This window comes from Carassius gibelio, chromosome B23 (genome assembly GCF_023724105.1).
Source record: "Carassius gibelio isolate Cgi1373 ecotype wild population from Czech Republic chromosome B23, carGib1.2-hapl.c, whole genome shotgun sequence".
In the NCBI taxonomy this organism is placed as follows: domain Eukaryota; kingdom Metazoa; phylum Chordata; class Actinopteri; order Cypriniformes; family Cyprinidae; genus Carassius; species Carassius gibelio.
Genome location: NC_068418.1, coordinates 15201794 through 15216044, shown reverse-complemented (window position 1 = coordinate 15216044; position 14251 = coordinate 15201794).

Below are 14251 nucleotides of genomic sequence, written 5' to 3'. Positions count from 1 at the left end.
CTCTCTGCTCACGCATGTAAACAGGTTATCCCGAATGTTTCAGAAACCCAAATAGTGACCTTAACCCGACCATAACCCGAATTTTAACAGCTTGTAAACATAGTCATAGACAGTAAAAGAAATTGACACAGCGACCCCATTGGAACTCAATTGAGACAAGTGAAGCCCATTTTTAGCGTTTTTTAGCACTTCCGTTTCTGACGCGCAGACTCAAACGAAGCTTGACGACGTCAGCAACCTGTCTGACAGATGTAAATCTTCTAGTAGCTGTGCGTGCAAACTGCCATAGTTAATCTTGCAGAGACGGCGAGCTTGAGCGGGGAGTTCTTTGGCGTGAGTGAGCAGGAGTAAGTATTCTGATTAATTATTTTGTATAGTATTTTAAAATGTAACGCCACTACGCCATATTAAGTTAATTGCCTGCGAGCTTCTCCTCCTGTCTGTACGGTAATGCGAAAGAGAGACGAGTGGTTATGACGCAATCGTTAGCCTATTTTTTACAAAAACTGTTTATACGGGGCCATAATGCAACATAGAAGGTAATGGGGCCCTTTATACATTGTCGTGTATCTTTAGAAATAAATAATGGACAAACAGAGTCTCAGATGTAAAGTTATTCGCTGTCAAAGTGACGCCAAAATGAAAGGGAGTCAATGGGAACGCTAACCAAGGGGCAAGGAACTCGACCGGAAGTTGAAGTCAGGTGGGGGCTGCCATCTTTTAGCAGAACTTCACTTGCGTTAGCATTCCCATTGACTCCCATTCATTTTGGCGTCACTTTGACAGCGAATAACTTTACATTTGAGAAGTTTAAAGACTCCGTTTGTCCATTATTTATTTCTAAAGATACACAACAATGTATAAAGGGCTCCATTACCTTCTATGTTACATTATGGCCCTGTATAAACAGTTTTTGTAAAAAATAGGCTATCGATTGCGTCATAACCACTCGTCTCTCTGTCGCATTACCGTACAGACAGGAGGAGAAGCTCGCATGCAATTAACTTAATATGGCGTACTGGCGTTACATTTTAAAAAACTATACAAAATAATTAATCAGAATACTTACTCCTGCTCACTCACGACAAAGAACTCCCCGCTCAAGCTCGCCGTCTCTGCAAGATTAACGATGGCAGTTTGCACGCACAGCTACTAGAAGATCTACATCTGTCAGACAGGTTGCTGACGTCGTCAAGCTTCGTTTGAGTCTGCGCTTCAGAAACGGAAGTGCTAAAAAACGCTGAAAATGGGCTTCAATTGTCTCCATTGAGTTCCAATGGGGTCGCTGTGTCCATTTCTTTTACTGTCTATGACGCCAACGCAAGTGAAGTTCTGCTAAAAGATGGCAGCCCCCACCCGACTTCAACTTCCGGTCGAGTTCCTTGCCCCCTGATCACTACACCTGGCCTCACTCCTCGTTCCCACGCCTCTCGGCCCCGCCCCAATCGCCACAATAACAAAAGCACTATTCGGACGGGACTAGTTTTCTAAACTACGTTTGAGTTTCGATTCTTACCAAGGGGCAAGGAACTCGACCGGAAGTTGAAGTCGGGTGGGGGCTGCCATCTTTTAGCAGAACTTCACTTGCGTTAGCATTCCCATTGACTCCCATTCATTTTGGCGTCACTTTGACAGCGAATAACTTTACATCTGAGGCGTTTAAAGACTCTGTTTGTCCATTATTTATTTCTAAAGATACACGACAATGTATAAAGGGCTCCATTACCTTCTATGTTACATTATGGCCCCGTATAAACAGTTTTTGTAAAAAATAGGCTAACGATTGCGTCATGACCACTCGGCTCTCTGTCGCATTACCGTACAGACAGAAGGAGAAGCTCGCAGGCAATTAACTTAATATGGCGTACTGGCGTTACATTTTAAAATACTATACAAAATAATTAATCAGAATACTTACTCCTGCTCACTCACGCCAAAGAACTCCCAGCTTAAGCTCGCCGTCTCTGCAAGATTAACGATGGCAGTTTGCACGCACAGCTACTAGAAGATCTACATCTGTCAGACAGGTTGCTGACGTCGTCAAGCTTCGTTTGAGTCTGCGCGTCAGAAACGGAAGTGCTAGAAAACGCTAAAACTGGGCTTCATTTGTCTCAATTGAGTTCCAATGGGGTCGCTGTGTCCATTTCTTTTACTGTCTATGATTCTTACCACCTGACGTCTGTGATTTTCATGTACCAATTCGGACGGGACTAGTATCTCCGTGTTTATTACAGAGGTGTGAGGGTCTGATTTGTGCATCTGGGCTTCACAGAGATCACGCGCTCTGTATGCATGCATTGCATTCATTCAGAATGATTGCCTTAGTATTATTACACAATAAATACTAAATGGCTAGTATAACAAAACCATGTTAATGTGTGGTTCCTTTAGTTTAACTTGTTTTCCTTTCCTTTTTTTTTATTAAATGTAATTAAAACATTATGTAACCGAGTACATAAATGAACGTGAGTAATCTTACCTGATGCTGATATTACAATAGCCGGTATTAACAGTTTACGTGATCTTGCTCTTGACTTTATTATTTGTATTATTATTTATTTGCCGCTAAGCAAATATATCAAACATCCGCGCGGTAAGAGCATCTACGGTAATTCACGTTGGCCAAAACACACAAGGAGACGCGTTGTGAAATAAAATGTCACCGGCAATCATTCGCATTCGGACGGGATTAGTTTTCTCAGAGGATCACTGAGTTTGCTTAAAAACGGTAGGTAATTTGCTCTGGAATTATCACAGAGGTTGTGTGAGAAAAACACAGACGTGGCAGATTCGGACGTGATTAAAATCACAAGTACGTCTGTGAAACGCAGATTTCTCTAACGACCCCCTGTAAAACTAGTCCCGTCCGAATAGGAAGAGTGAAAAATTTAAGGGGGTCTGAGTACTTTCCATACCCACTGTGTGTGTGTGTGTGTGTGTGTGTTTATGTGTATATATATATAATTTGAATTTAGCATGCTATTAATATAATATAATATAACAATTACTTTTCATTTACATTCTTTAATTATTAATATTAGATATTATAATAAATATTTAACAAAACGTTGTTAGTCGATTATGCAGAGCACCATTTGCACAATACGCTATTTTTCTTAATAGATTATTATAATAAGACTGTTATTTATCTTATTTTGAGAAAGTAGTTTTACATATTTCATATATTACTTCTTACAAAAACAATTATTACATGCCAAATCTACCACATTGTGTTTCATGAAACACAAAATCATTTTAATGGCTGCACGTGCAGATAATTTTGCATTTTTTCAACAGTTGTCACAAGAGGGCAGCAAATTCTATTGTATTAATTTATATCTGTTTCGTTTTTCCCTAAATCTCCATGAGAGAGCAACCCACAACTGTCAGAATGACAATGAAAAAAGAAATATTTGCAAACAATAATGATAAAAAAAAACTAGCATGTGCCTCTATAAAAGTAATTAAATTGCCTTGTTGACACAATATGAGATGCATTGCATCGCTAGGAGACCGTTCAATAATGAATCAGGCCTGAAGTGGATATCAGTGCCATAAAAAGAGAATTATTGACTGGTAGCCATATGCTTGACTGAACTACTTATTTGATCTCATCCTCCTGGTTTTGAAGCATGGCAGTGAGCTGCTCCCCAGACCCCTGCCCTTGGGTTCCATGACTAAACCGGTGAGATCGATACTATCAGCCTGTCTGCTCAAGCTGTGACTGCTTGGTGGTGGTTTTATTGTGCCCACACAATCCCATATCTAATAACATAAACATATGTCAATCTGCCAGTCATACCTGACAAAATCAATTGTGAGTCACCTAAATGTAGTAGCATGAGATGGGGAAGACTTTATGTACCCTGATCATTATATTATTATCATTATGTTTAATTATTTTGTTTCTTTCTTTCACATATTTTTTGAGCCAATACCTTGATGACTTTCCCCAAAACTGAAGACTTGGGGTTCTATCAACTGATACCGTCCTACTATTCAGAGTCTAATTCACAGAGGACCATGTGCATGCTCCAGATATTAAATATTTGCTCGTCCTCCAGGCTTTGTTCAACTTAACAGAAAACTCTGCAAGTCCTGAAATGTCAAAGAGAGCAGATCTGAGTCACCTCTGTGAGCAAGGTCAATTTTTCCAATTTAGAGCAGCAGGATTAGAAAGCCAGACCTGTATTAGTGTGTGTTACTGTCAGAAGCCATCAAAATGGCATGGTGGGGTGTCATGTTTGCTTCTACACTCACAATAGAGAGTATTTTGTAGGTCTGTGCTCTCATTGGAGAGTTTGGTGCAAGACGCTCTGACCTTCTTTAAGGGGTGCTGACCTTCTTTGAGCTTGGTTAGTCTCAGGCTTTAATGCTGAATCATTGCTACAAACAGTATATGTGACTGTATTGATTATGCAGAACTTTACATTTGTACAGGTATTATTAAACATTTTTCTTTAATATTTAAACTAGTGCTGTCAAATGATTAATTGCGATGAATCATATACAAAATAAAAGTTTTGCTTTACATAATATATGTATGTGTACTCTGTATATTTATTATGTATATATAAATACAAATACGTGCATGTATATATTTCAGAAAAATATGTTATATTATAATAGAAATATTTTCAAAATATCTATTGTATGTGTGTGTTTTTATATATAAATAATAAATATACACATTACACACACATATATTATACAAACAAAAATGCTTATTTTGGATACAATTAATCGATTTATTGTTTTACAGCACTCATTTAATTTTTTATTTATTTAAATACTGTATTTATATTAAAATATGAAATTGTATTAAATACGTTGAAAATGTTTATTCTGTATTTGTATTCTATATCTGTATATGTATTTTATTTATAATAATACATATGTGTATAATTTTGTATTAAAAAATACATTATTTAAAATTTTAATTACATTATTATATGTGTATTATATTATTATGATATTTCGTATAATAATAATGACAAAAATAAATCTTAAAATATAATATCTCTCTCTCTCTCTCTCTCTCTCTCTCTCTCCATATATATATATATGGGAGTGTTTAATTAATAGTAAACTGGCTCATCTCCATACCTGTCATGTTATGTCTGAACATTGGAGCCTGACAGACACTTGTATGGGAGGCCCTTTCAGCATAAAAACGTCCCAGCGTTACTCGTCGTAATTATATTTTTACTAGTAACAATTCATTTAAAGAGCTCTATAATTTAATTTCTACTAGTAACAATTACAATTATAGAGCTCTATAATTCAATTGTTACTAGTAACAATTATGATTATAGAGCTCTCTAATTGAATTCTTACTAGTAACAATTACAATTATAGAGCTCTCTAATTGAATTCTTACTAGTAACAATTACAATTATAGAGCTCTCTAATTGAATTTTTACTAGTAACAATTATGATTATAGAGCTCTCTAATTCAATTGTTACTAGTAACAATTCCAATTAGAGAGCTCTACAATTCATTTATTACTAGTCATATGTCTCCATTGACTTCCATTCATTTTTAATTATAGAGCTCTGCAATTCAATTGTTACTAGTAACAATTCGGATTATAGAGCTCTCTAATTGAATTGTTACTAGTAACAATTACAATTATAGAGCTCTGTAATTCAATTGTTACTAGTAACAATTATGATTATAGAGCTCTCTAATTGAATTCTTACTAGTAACAATTACAATTATAGAGCTCTCTAATTGAATTCTTACTAGTAACAATTACAATTAGAGAGCTCTCTAATTGAATTATTACTAGTAACAATTATCATTATAGAGCTCTCTAATTGAATTCTTACTAGTAACAATTGAATTACAGAGCTCTTCAATTGATTTATTACTAGTAAAAATACACATTAAAGATATGTGTAATTGCAGAGCTCTATAATTGAATTACAGAGCTCTCTAATTGAATTGTTACTAGTAACAATTGAATTAGAGAGCTCTCTAATCGTAATTGTTACTAGTAACAATTGAATTACAGAGCTCTCTAATCATAATTGTTACTAGTAACAATTCAATTAGAGAGCTCTGTAATTCATTTATAGAGCTCTATAATCAAATTATTACTAGTAAGAATTCAATTGCAGAGCTCTCTAATTGCAATTCTTACTAGTAATAATTTAATTATAGAGCTCTCTAATTCAATTGTTACTAGTAACAATTTGATTATAGAGCTCTATAATTAAATTACAGAGCTCTCTAATTGAATTGTTACTAGTAAGAATTAAGTTACAGAGCTCCATAATTCAGTTCTTACTAGTAACAATTAGAATTAGAGAGCTCTGTAATTGCAATATTACTAGTTCAAATTGAATTACAGAGCTCTACAATAGCAATTCTTACTAGTAACAATTGCATTACAGAGCTCTGTAATCGGTGACATATCATTATGCTAATCGTGCCTTATGCATATTCAACTGGGGTATATAAACAGGCAGGCGGGAAATTTTGGCGCCCCCAGCTGACATAGACGAAGTACACGGTGGAGAGGCAGGGCTGAGCAGTCTGCAATATCTGCGATTTGTAGCCAAAACATTAAATTCAAACACAATACCATTTTAAAAACCCCAGGACGTCTCCTAACAAAATAAAAAGAGAAAATGCAGATAACACATTCATAAAAGAAATTATAGACTTATTAGTGCTCTTAGTGCAAGTTGTCTAAAAACAATCTGGTGCTTCCTACACTCAAAAAAATTTACTTTCACTTTTGCCAATTTACATTAACAATGTGAACTTAATTTAGTCTAGTTCATTCAACAAAAAAGTGTGTATTGTCAGCTTTACTTAAAAATGATTTGTTCAGCCAACATAACTGTTGCATAAAAGTAACAGATTAATAAAACCAATACAGACTTGAATCTCATTGGCTGAGGATTTTGCAGTGTATTATGGGTAATTGTTGTTCTGTCACCCTCTTGCAGAAGTGTAGCACCATTAGATAGGTACCTGAGTAATAACAGCTCACAGTTGAGTTAATGAACTTGTTCTAATGTAATTTAGGACAAATCACACAAATAAGTTGTTAGAAATGTAATATTGCATTTCAAATATGTGTTTGTGTTCTGTTTGATGAACATTAATTAAGAAGCAATGTTGGTGTTGAATTGAATTGGGCGACTGCGCTCCAGTTTACTGATTCGGTGTTAAAGTCTTACAAAATCCAGTTTACTGATTCGGTGTTAAAGTCTTACAAAATCCTTATTGCAGGGGGCGGTGATTCTGAAGTGGAATCGGTAATTTTTCTTTGTCATCATTAATCACAATTTTCATGTACAATGAACTGAATTGTTGTTTGTTGATTCTACTAAGGTTTGTTAATTTAAGTTTACTTTAACATCTTTTGTAAAATGAACTAAATTATTGTTTGTTGAGATTAGTTAAACAAATTGTGTTGAACCTGGTGAAATAATATTTTTAATTAAACCCAACATTTAATTTTTTTTGATGTGGGACACTGAAAGGTCTATGATAAAGGCCAAAATCTATGATAATGATGATAGTATTAATAATGATAATGAAAATCATCTAGTAATTCTCTTGGTTATGGATGAATTGATTGATAATTGAACATCATCAGACAAATAATACAATATGATAGTTTTTATGTTTTTACAGTGGGGATCGAAAGTTTGGGCACCCCTTGCAGAATCTGTGAAAATATGAGTAATTTTCAAAAAATAAGAGAGATCATACTAAATGCATGTTATTTTTTATTTAGTACTGTCCTGAGTAAGATATTGTGCATAAAAGATATTAACATTTAGTCCACAAGACAAAAGAATTCCTGAAATTATTAAAATAACCCCACTCAAAAGTTTGGGAACCCTTGGTTCTTAATACTGTGTTCTGTTACCTGATGATCCTCGACTGTCTTTCTGTTTTGTGATGGTTGTGCATGAGTCCCATGTTTGTTCTGAACAGTTAAACTGAGCAGCGTTCTTCAGAAAAATCTTTAAGGTCCTGCAGATTCTTCAGTTTTCCAGCATCTTTGCATATTTGAACCCTTTCCAGCAGTGACTGTATGATTTTGAAATGCATCTTTTCAGACTGAGGACATTTGAGGGACTCAAACACAACTATTTAAAAAGATTCAAACATTTACTGATGCTCCAGAAGGAAACAAGATGCATTAAGAGCTGGGGGTGAACACTTTTGAACACAATGAAGATGGCCAAATTTTTCTTATTTTGTTGAAATATAATTGTTTTCCATTTAGTTCTGCCCTTCTTAAGCAACAGAAGATACTTGTATGTTTCCCGGTACACAAATTAAGTACAATTTACCTTGATCTTCAAATTCCAAAAGTTTTCACCCCCCAGCTCTTAATGCATCTTGTTTCCTTCTGGAGCATCAGTGAATGTTTGAATCTTTTTAAATAGTTGTGTTTGAGTCCCTCAAATGTCCTCAGTCTGAAAGGATGTATCTCAAAATCATACAGTCACTGCTGGAAAGGGTTCAGATATGCAAAGATGCTGGAAAAAATAAAGTGAAGTAATTTTTCAAGCATTTACTTTTTATTTTAAATGCAAATAAAAGTAAAAATAGTAAAATAAAAAAGTAAAATTGTTTTTTTTATATAAATTAGACATTTTGACTAGACATAAGAAGTATTTGGTAAGATTTAGATTTTTTTTTTTTTTTTTTTTTTTTTTGCAGTGGACCTATGAATTTAACATGATTTAATGAGTTAAAATACTCAACAGCACTCCATTTTCTGTTTTAATGTCAGGAAATAAAGTTGATACCCATGTAGTGGAGTTGGAGGATTTAGATGAGAGCAGATCTGAGAAAGAAGGTAATGGCGTAGACATGGGGCAACAGATAGAAGAGGAAACGGCCAGTAAAGCCTCCAGAGCAGAATCAGATCCTGATTTATCGTCAAATAGTGAAATCGATGACACTGTCTTGGATGAGGAATATAGACCTGAGAAAGATGACAGCCCAGATAATGGTAGTGATACAGACACAGCTCAAGGAGCTGTCAGTGAAGGAGATGCAGGAGATGTACTTGAAACTTCTGCTGTTCAACGTCATAGGCGCCCAAGGCCAGATATGTGGAAGCGAGAGCTGATAAAGGAGAAGCGTCTTAAGGGGGAGAATTAGAAGAATCCAATGGGACAGGAGAGACCACCAAAGACCATGGGCCCACCCTACACATCACATCACTGCTTAAAGTCAGAGAAACTGACTGAAGAGCATGGAACAGATATCTTCAACAATTTCTGGTCCATGCCTTTCTTGGAGACACGCAAGCTGTATATCCAGACTCTAGTCCAAAATGTGCCCATAAAACAGAAGAAAGGTGTTGTTGCATCTTGGAGAACAACGTCCCTATTATACTACCTGCAACTGGCAGATAGACGTAAACTACCTGTGTGTAAGAATCTTTTCTGTTCAACACTTTGCATCGCCCCCAGAACTATCGGATCATGGTTAAAATCCAAAACTGATCCGTGTAAACCCGAGATCAACAAGACTGGCCCATGTGTGCCCATATCAGATGTTGACCAGACCTTCCTGAAAGAATGGCTCTCTGGACTGCCTACAGTCCCATTCCATTACTGCCGTCAGGACAAATTACACATCTTGGTTATATTTAGGAGAATAAAAAAACTTTGGTTATGTTTGCACAGCACCTAAGTGGAACTTTGATTAAGGGTAGAAAAGGAAAACAGTGGTTAAGGTTAGACATTAATAAGACACAACTTGGTTAGGGTTCACAAGTTACACATCTTGGTTACATTTAGGAGAGTAAAACAACTTTTGTTATGTTTGCATTTTATATGTAAGAGAAAGTCATGGCATATTCTGCCTAAGTCACTTTTATTGGTTAGGCAATTTAATGATGGATCTTTTTCTTTTTGCATACTTGTTCACACATCTGGTTGAATGTACTGTTATAATATTAATAAAAAATAACAATGTGATTTCTAAAAAATTTTTTTTTTCTTGTTTACCAAAAACATTGAAATATAACTTTTATCAATTATGATATGAGACTAGCGATAATATATATTTTTATATATACAAAAGAGTTAAATGCACAGTCAGAATTCGAGAGGGGGTTCAGCGAAAAATCGTCAGCTGTCAGCAGGAAGTGGCTGTCACTGGCAGCAGGAAGTGGCTGCCAATAAAACCGGATGGCAGCTGTCGCTAATACCCGGAAATTGGAGGAGGCTGCCGGCGGAAACAAGACAAATAAATAATTAAATACACTTATGATTATGTTTAATACTTTTTAAAATAAGTATAAAGGTCAGTATTGTATATTATTTGATTTAAAATATTGATCAAATATAAACAAAGAAATAAGATCACTTTGCTAAACGTTAATTTCCAGCTGAATGTTTATGCATGCATGTATCATTGTTTGTGTGAAATAAAACAATTTATATTTATATACGAGAGTGGCACTTACTGGGTGCATGTTGTATATTTATTATAGGCTATATACACAAATGACTGAAAAGAGAGAAGTCTCAGAGACCTTTATTTAAAATCATAATTTGCGGTTATATTTGTAGTATTTCAAGAAACAACTATATATATATATATATATATAGTATAAAGTAGCTGTTAAAATTTGTAACTGGGTTAGTAAGTTGTCAAAGTCAGTGCTTTACAATGTAAACCATATAAAATATATCCAGTAAGCAAGCAGACTAAAATATCAATCAGAATCACTAACAACAATCCGGAGGTATTTTCAAGACTCTTAGATCAGAACTGATGAGGTATACAGAGTTACTTCTCCAGCATCTTGCACCAATCACTGTAAAACCCAGGGTGGATGCGCATCTCTCCTCATTTTCCTCTTGCAACATGGTCAAGTCAAGCATCGTTTATTTATATAGTGCTTTTAATAATACAGATCAAAGCAAAGCAACTTTACAGTATTAAATAGGAAAATAGTGTGTCAGTCAATAATGCAGAAGGACATTAGTAAACTCAGTTTGTAGTCAGTTTATCATTCAATTCAGTGATGTCATCCTTCAGCTCGGTTCAGTTTAAATAGTATCTGTGGAATCATTTGCAATCATGTCAATGAGATCGCTGTAAATGAAGTGACCACAACGAAGCAAGCCAGAGGCGACAAGGAACCAAAACTCCACCGGTGACAAAATGGAGAAAAAACAAGGTCTTTACAGGGGATCTGTATCTGGGGCTCTAGTTGTCCTGGTCTCCGCTGTCTTTCAGGGCTGTAGAGGTCCTTTCTAGGTGCGATCCACCATCTGGTCTGAATACGTACTCGATCCGGGTGACTGCAGTGACCTTCGAATAAGAAAGAAACAGATTAATATAATTGAAGATGTTAATATCTATACGATGTTTAATAGGGAGCCAGTACAGGGTTTACAGAACTGGGCTAATCCGGTCATACTTCCTGATTCTAGGAAGAACTCTAGCTGCTGCATTTTATTATTCATAAGAAAATGGTGACTTTAATACCTAAATTGCTTTATTAACAGTAGACATGCATGCACAGCCATATTAATGATTATTCCCATTGCATCTTGTCATCATGTACAGAGCAGTGATTAAATTTTCATGCATAATTTGCACACCTGGTAAGCAGTTGTTGTAAACCTTGTCGCAGTGTCTGCAGGGTGTACATTTTGTTGAATTCCTGACATGGCTTAGACTTGTTCTCCATTTTGTTCCACCTGTATATTGAGATGAGGAGCATGAAAACAGCATTACAACAAAGATAAACATTCAGACATGGCAACTGAGAAATGTAATGTTATGGCACCTTTTTAAACCTCTAATCAAATATGTAAAAGAAGATACTCAGTCAAGCCAGCTGGATTGTGCCCTCTTTCGAAAGGAGTCTGTATACAGTACAGCAGACTTCTGAATTTGGAACAAACCAAAGACGGACTTAGTAATGTAGCATCACCCTCCTCCAGGATCACGCAAAGAAGAATTTCCAACAGTACAGCATCTGGCAACTATTGGGTATTACAAAAAAAAAAAAAGGTGTCAGTGGCATGGTTTTGTCTCAAGATGCACATCAGTAATGTTTTTTTTTTTTTTTTTTTCTAAATGCATGGTTTACACAAGCTACTTCAATGTTCTAAATTTAACTACAGCCTAATCCTGGCTTAATCCAAGCCCTGTCTGTGAAACTAGACCTAAAAGTTATAAGGAATTATTAACCGGTCCATTATATTTTGTATAGATAATTAAAAAAAAAAAAAAAAAAAAAAATTCACATGCTTACAACTTCAACTGGTACACAGAACAGTTCTGCACATGCATAGTATTAGAGAAAACACACCTCAATAGTGCAAAAAAAGAACTCTTGAATGTATATCACACAATCTCCTGAAAGACTTAACATGCAAAAATATATGGTTAGTGTTGCAAATTTATCTTCTATCATTCCAGTCAAACAACATTCTTTTATATTATTCAATAGACTGTTAACACGCTAACAAAAGTTAATATTTAATGGTACGTCAAACGTAATTTGAAGTTAATGGTAGGCCCCTAACAAGGTACACAAACAACGTTGCTACCACTAATTAGATTTCAATGAACAATTAAACCAAAGTAGGCACCAAGTCTACCAAGTCGTTCACCAAGATAACAATTAAAATCAAACTTACAACGCAAAAAAACATTAATTACTCCGATGACCAATTTCTGAACTTACCGTTTGATCAATCGCAACCATTACTGAAGCGTTTGGGTGCAGTTATATCTGATTGGTTGCGCCCACGTTGGTCGATACTGATTGGCTCCCACCGTAAGGCAGGTCCCGCCTACCATCCGGCTGCCAGTTACTGCCTTCCGGCTGTCAGTTACTGCCTTCCGGCTGTCAATGGCAGCCACTTCCTGCTGCCAGCTGCCGATTTTTTATCTGAACCCCTGCTGCTCAGTGTTCTCTTGTTCATTTTACTTAACAACAAACACATGCAACCACAACAGGCATAAGCTTATTTGAAGGCAAAATATAAAACAATATTGCAACCTGGAGAAAAAAAGAAGAAGAAGAAAAAAAAAACTTTGTAAAAACTTTAGGCTAGATTTAACCTCGAGTCACAATTTATAACAAAGTTTAAGACTATTTGGCCTAATGTTTTCTATTTTACTAAACAACAAACACAATCATTCTATTATTGCATATCAATTCTAAACACTGTAAATATTCATCTCAGGCATCATCTTAATTTTGCTTTAATGTGAACATGATTAATGTTACCTAAGTCTGTACAATATTTCAGGATACTTTAGAACCACGCTACAGGGCTTTTATTTTGAAACGCACTGTTGTAGGCGGGATATCTGCAATCTGTTTTGCATCTCATGAATAGGAGTTTCTACTAGTAATAATACAATTATAGAGCTCTGTAATTGGAATTGTTACTAGTAAGAATTGAATTAAAGAGCTCTCTAATTCAGTTTCTACTAGTAACAATTACAATTAGAGAGCTCTGTAATTCAGTTTTTACTAGTAACAATTGAATTAGAGAGCTCTCTAGTGGAATTGTAGAGCTCTGCAATTGGATTATTACTAGTAACAACTGAATTACAGAGCTCTGCAATTGTATTCTTACTAGTAATAAATGAATTGTAGAGCTCTCTAATTGGAATTGTTACTAGTAAAAATTGAATTATAGAGCTCTTTAATTCAGTTGTTACTAGTAAGAATACAATTGCAGAGCTCTATAATTCAATTAGAGAGCTCTACAATCATAATTGTTACTAGTAAAAATTGAATTATAGAGCTCTATAATTGTAATTGTTACTAGTAAAAATTAAATTATAGAGCTCTTTAATTGAATTGTTACTAGTAAAAATATAATTACGACGAGTAACGCTGGGACGTTTTTTTGCTGAAAGGGCCTCCCATAACACTTGGTCACTTTCCAAAATAACCCAGTAATCACTTACACAGATGAGTGGAAGTAAAGACAGAATACTGTAGGCATGTTTCCAAGTGACAAAAAAAGAAGAAGAAGAAAATGAAACAAAAATTTTCATTAAGCCCAGTGAAACGTAATTAATTCGAATTATTAAGCAGAATGAAGCATTTTAGTCACCATTCAGGACAAAAATATACTACTTTTCATTATTATGACTAATTGTAGAGGGCAGCTGTATGATGTCACTGATCTCTTTTGAGCTTAAACGAGGACCTTTTGTTCTCTTATTAAAACACACCCACATGCAGTTTAAAACTGTAGTATAATCAATTGGTTTAAC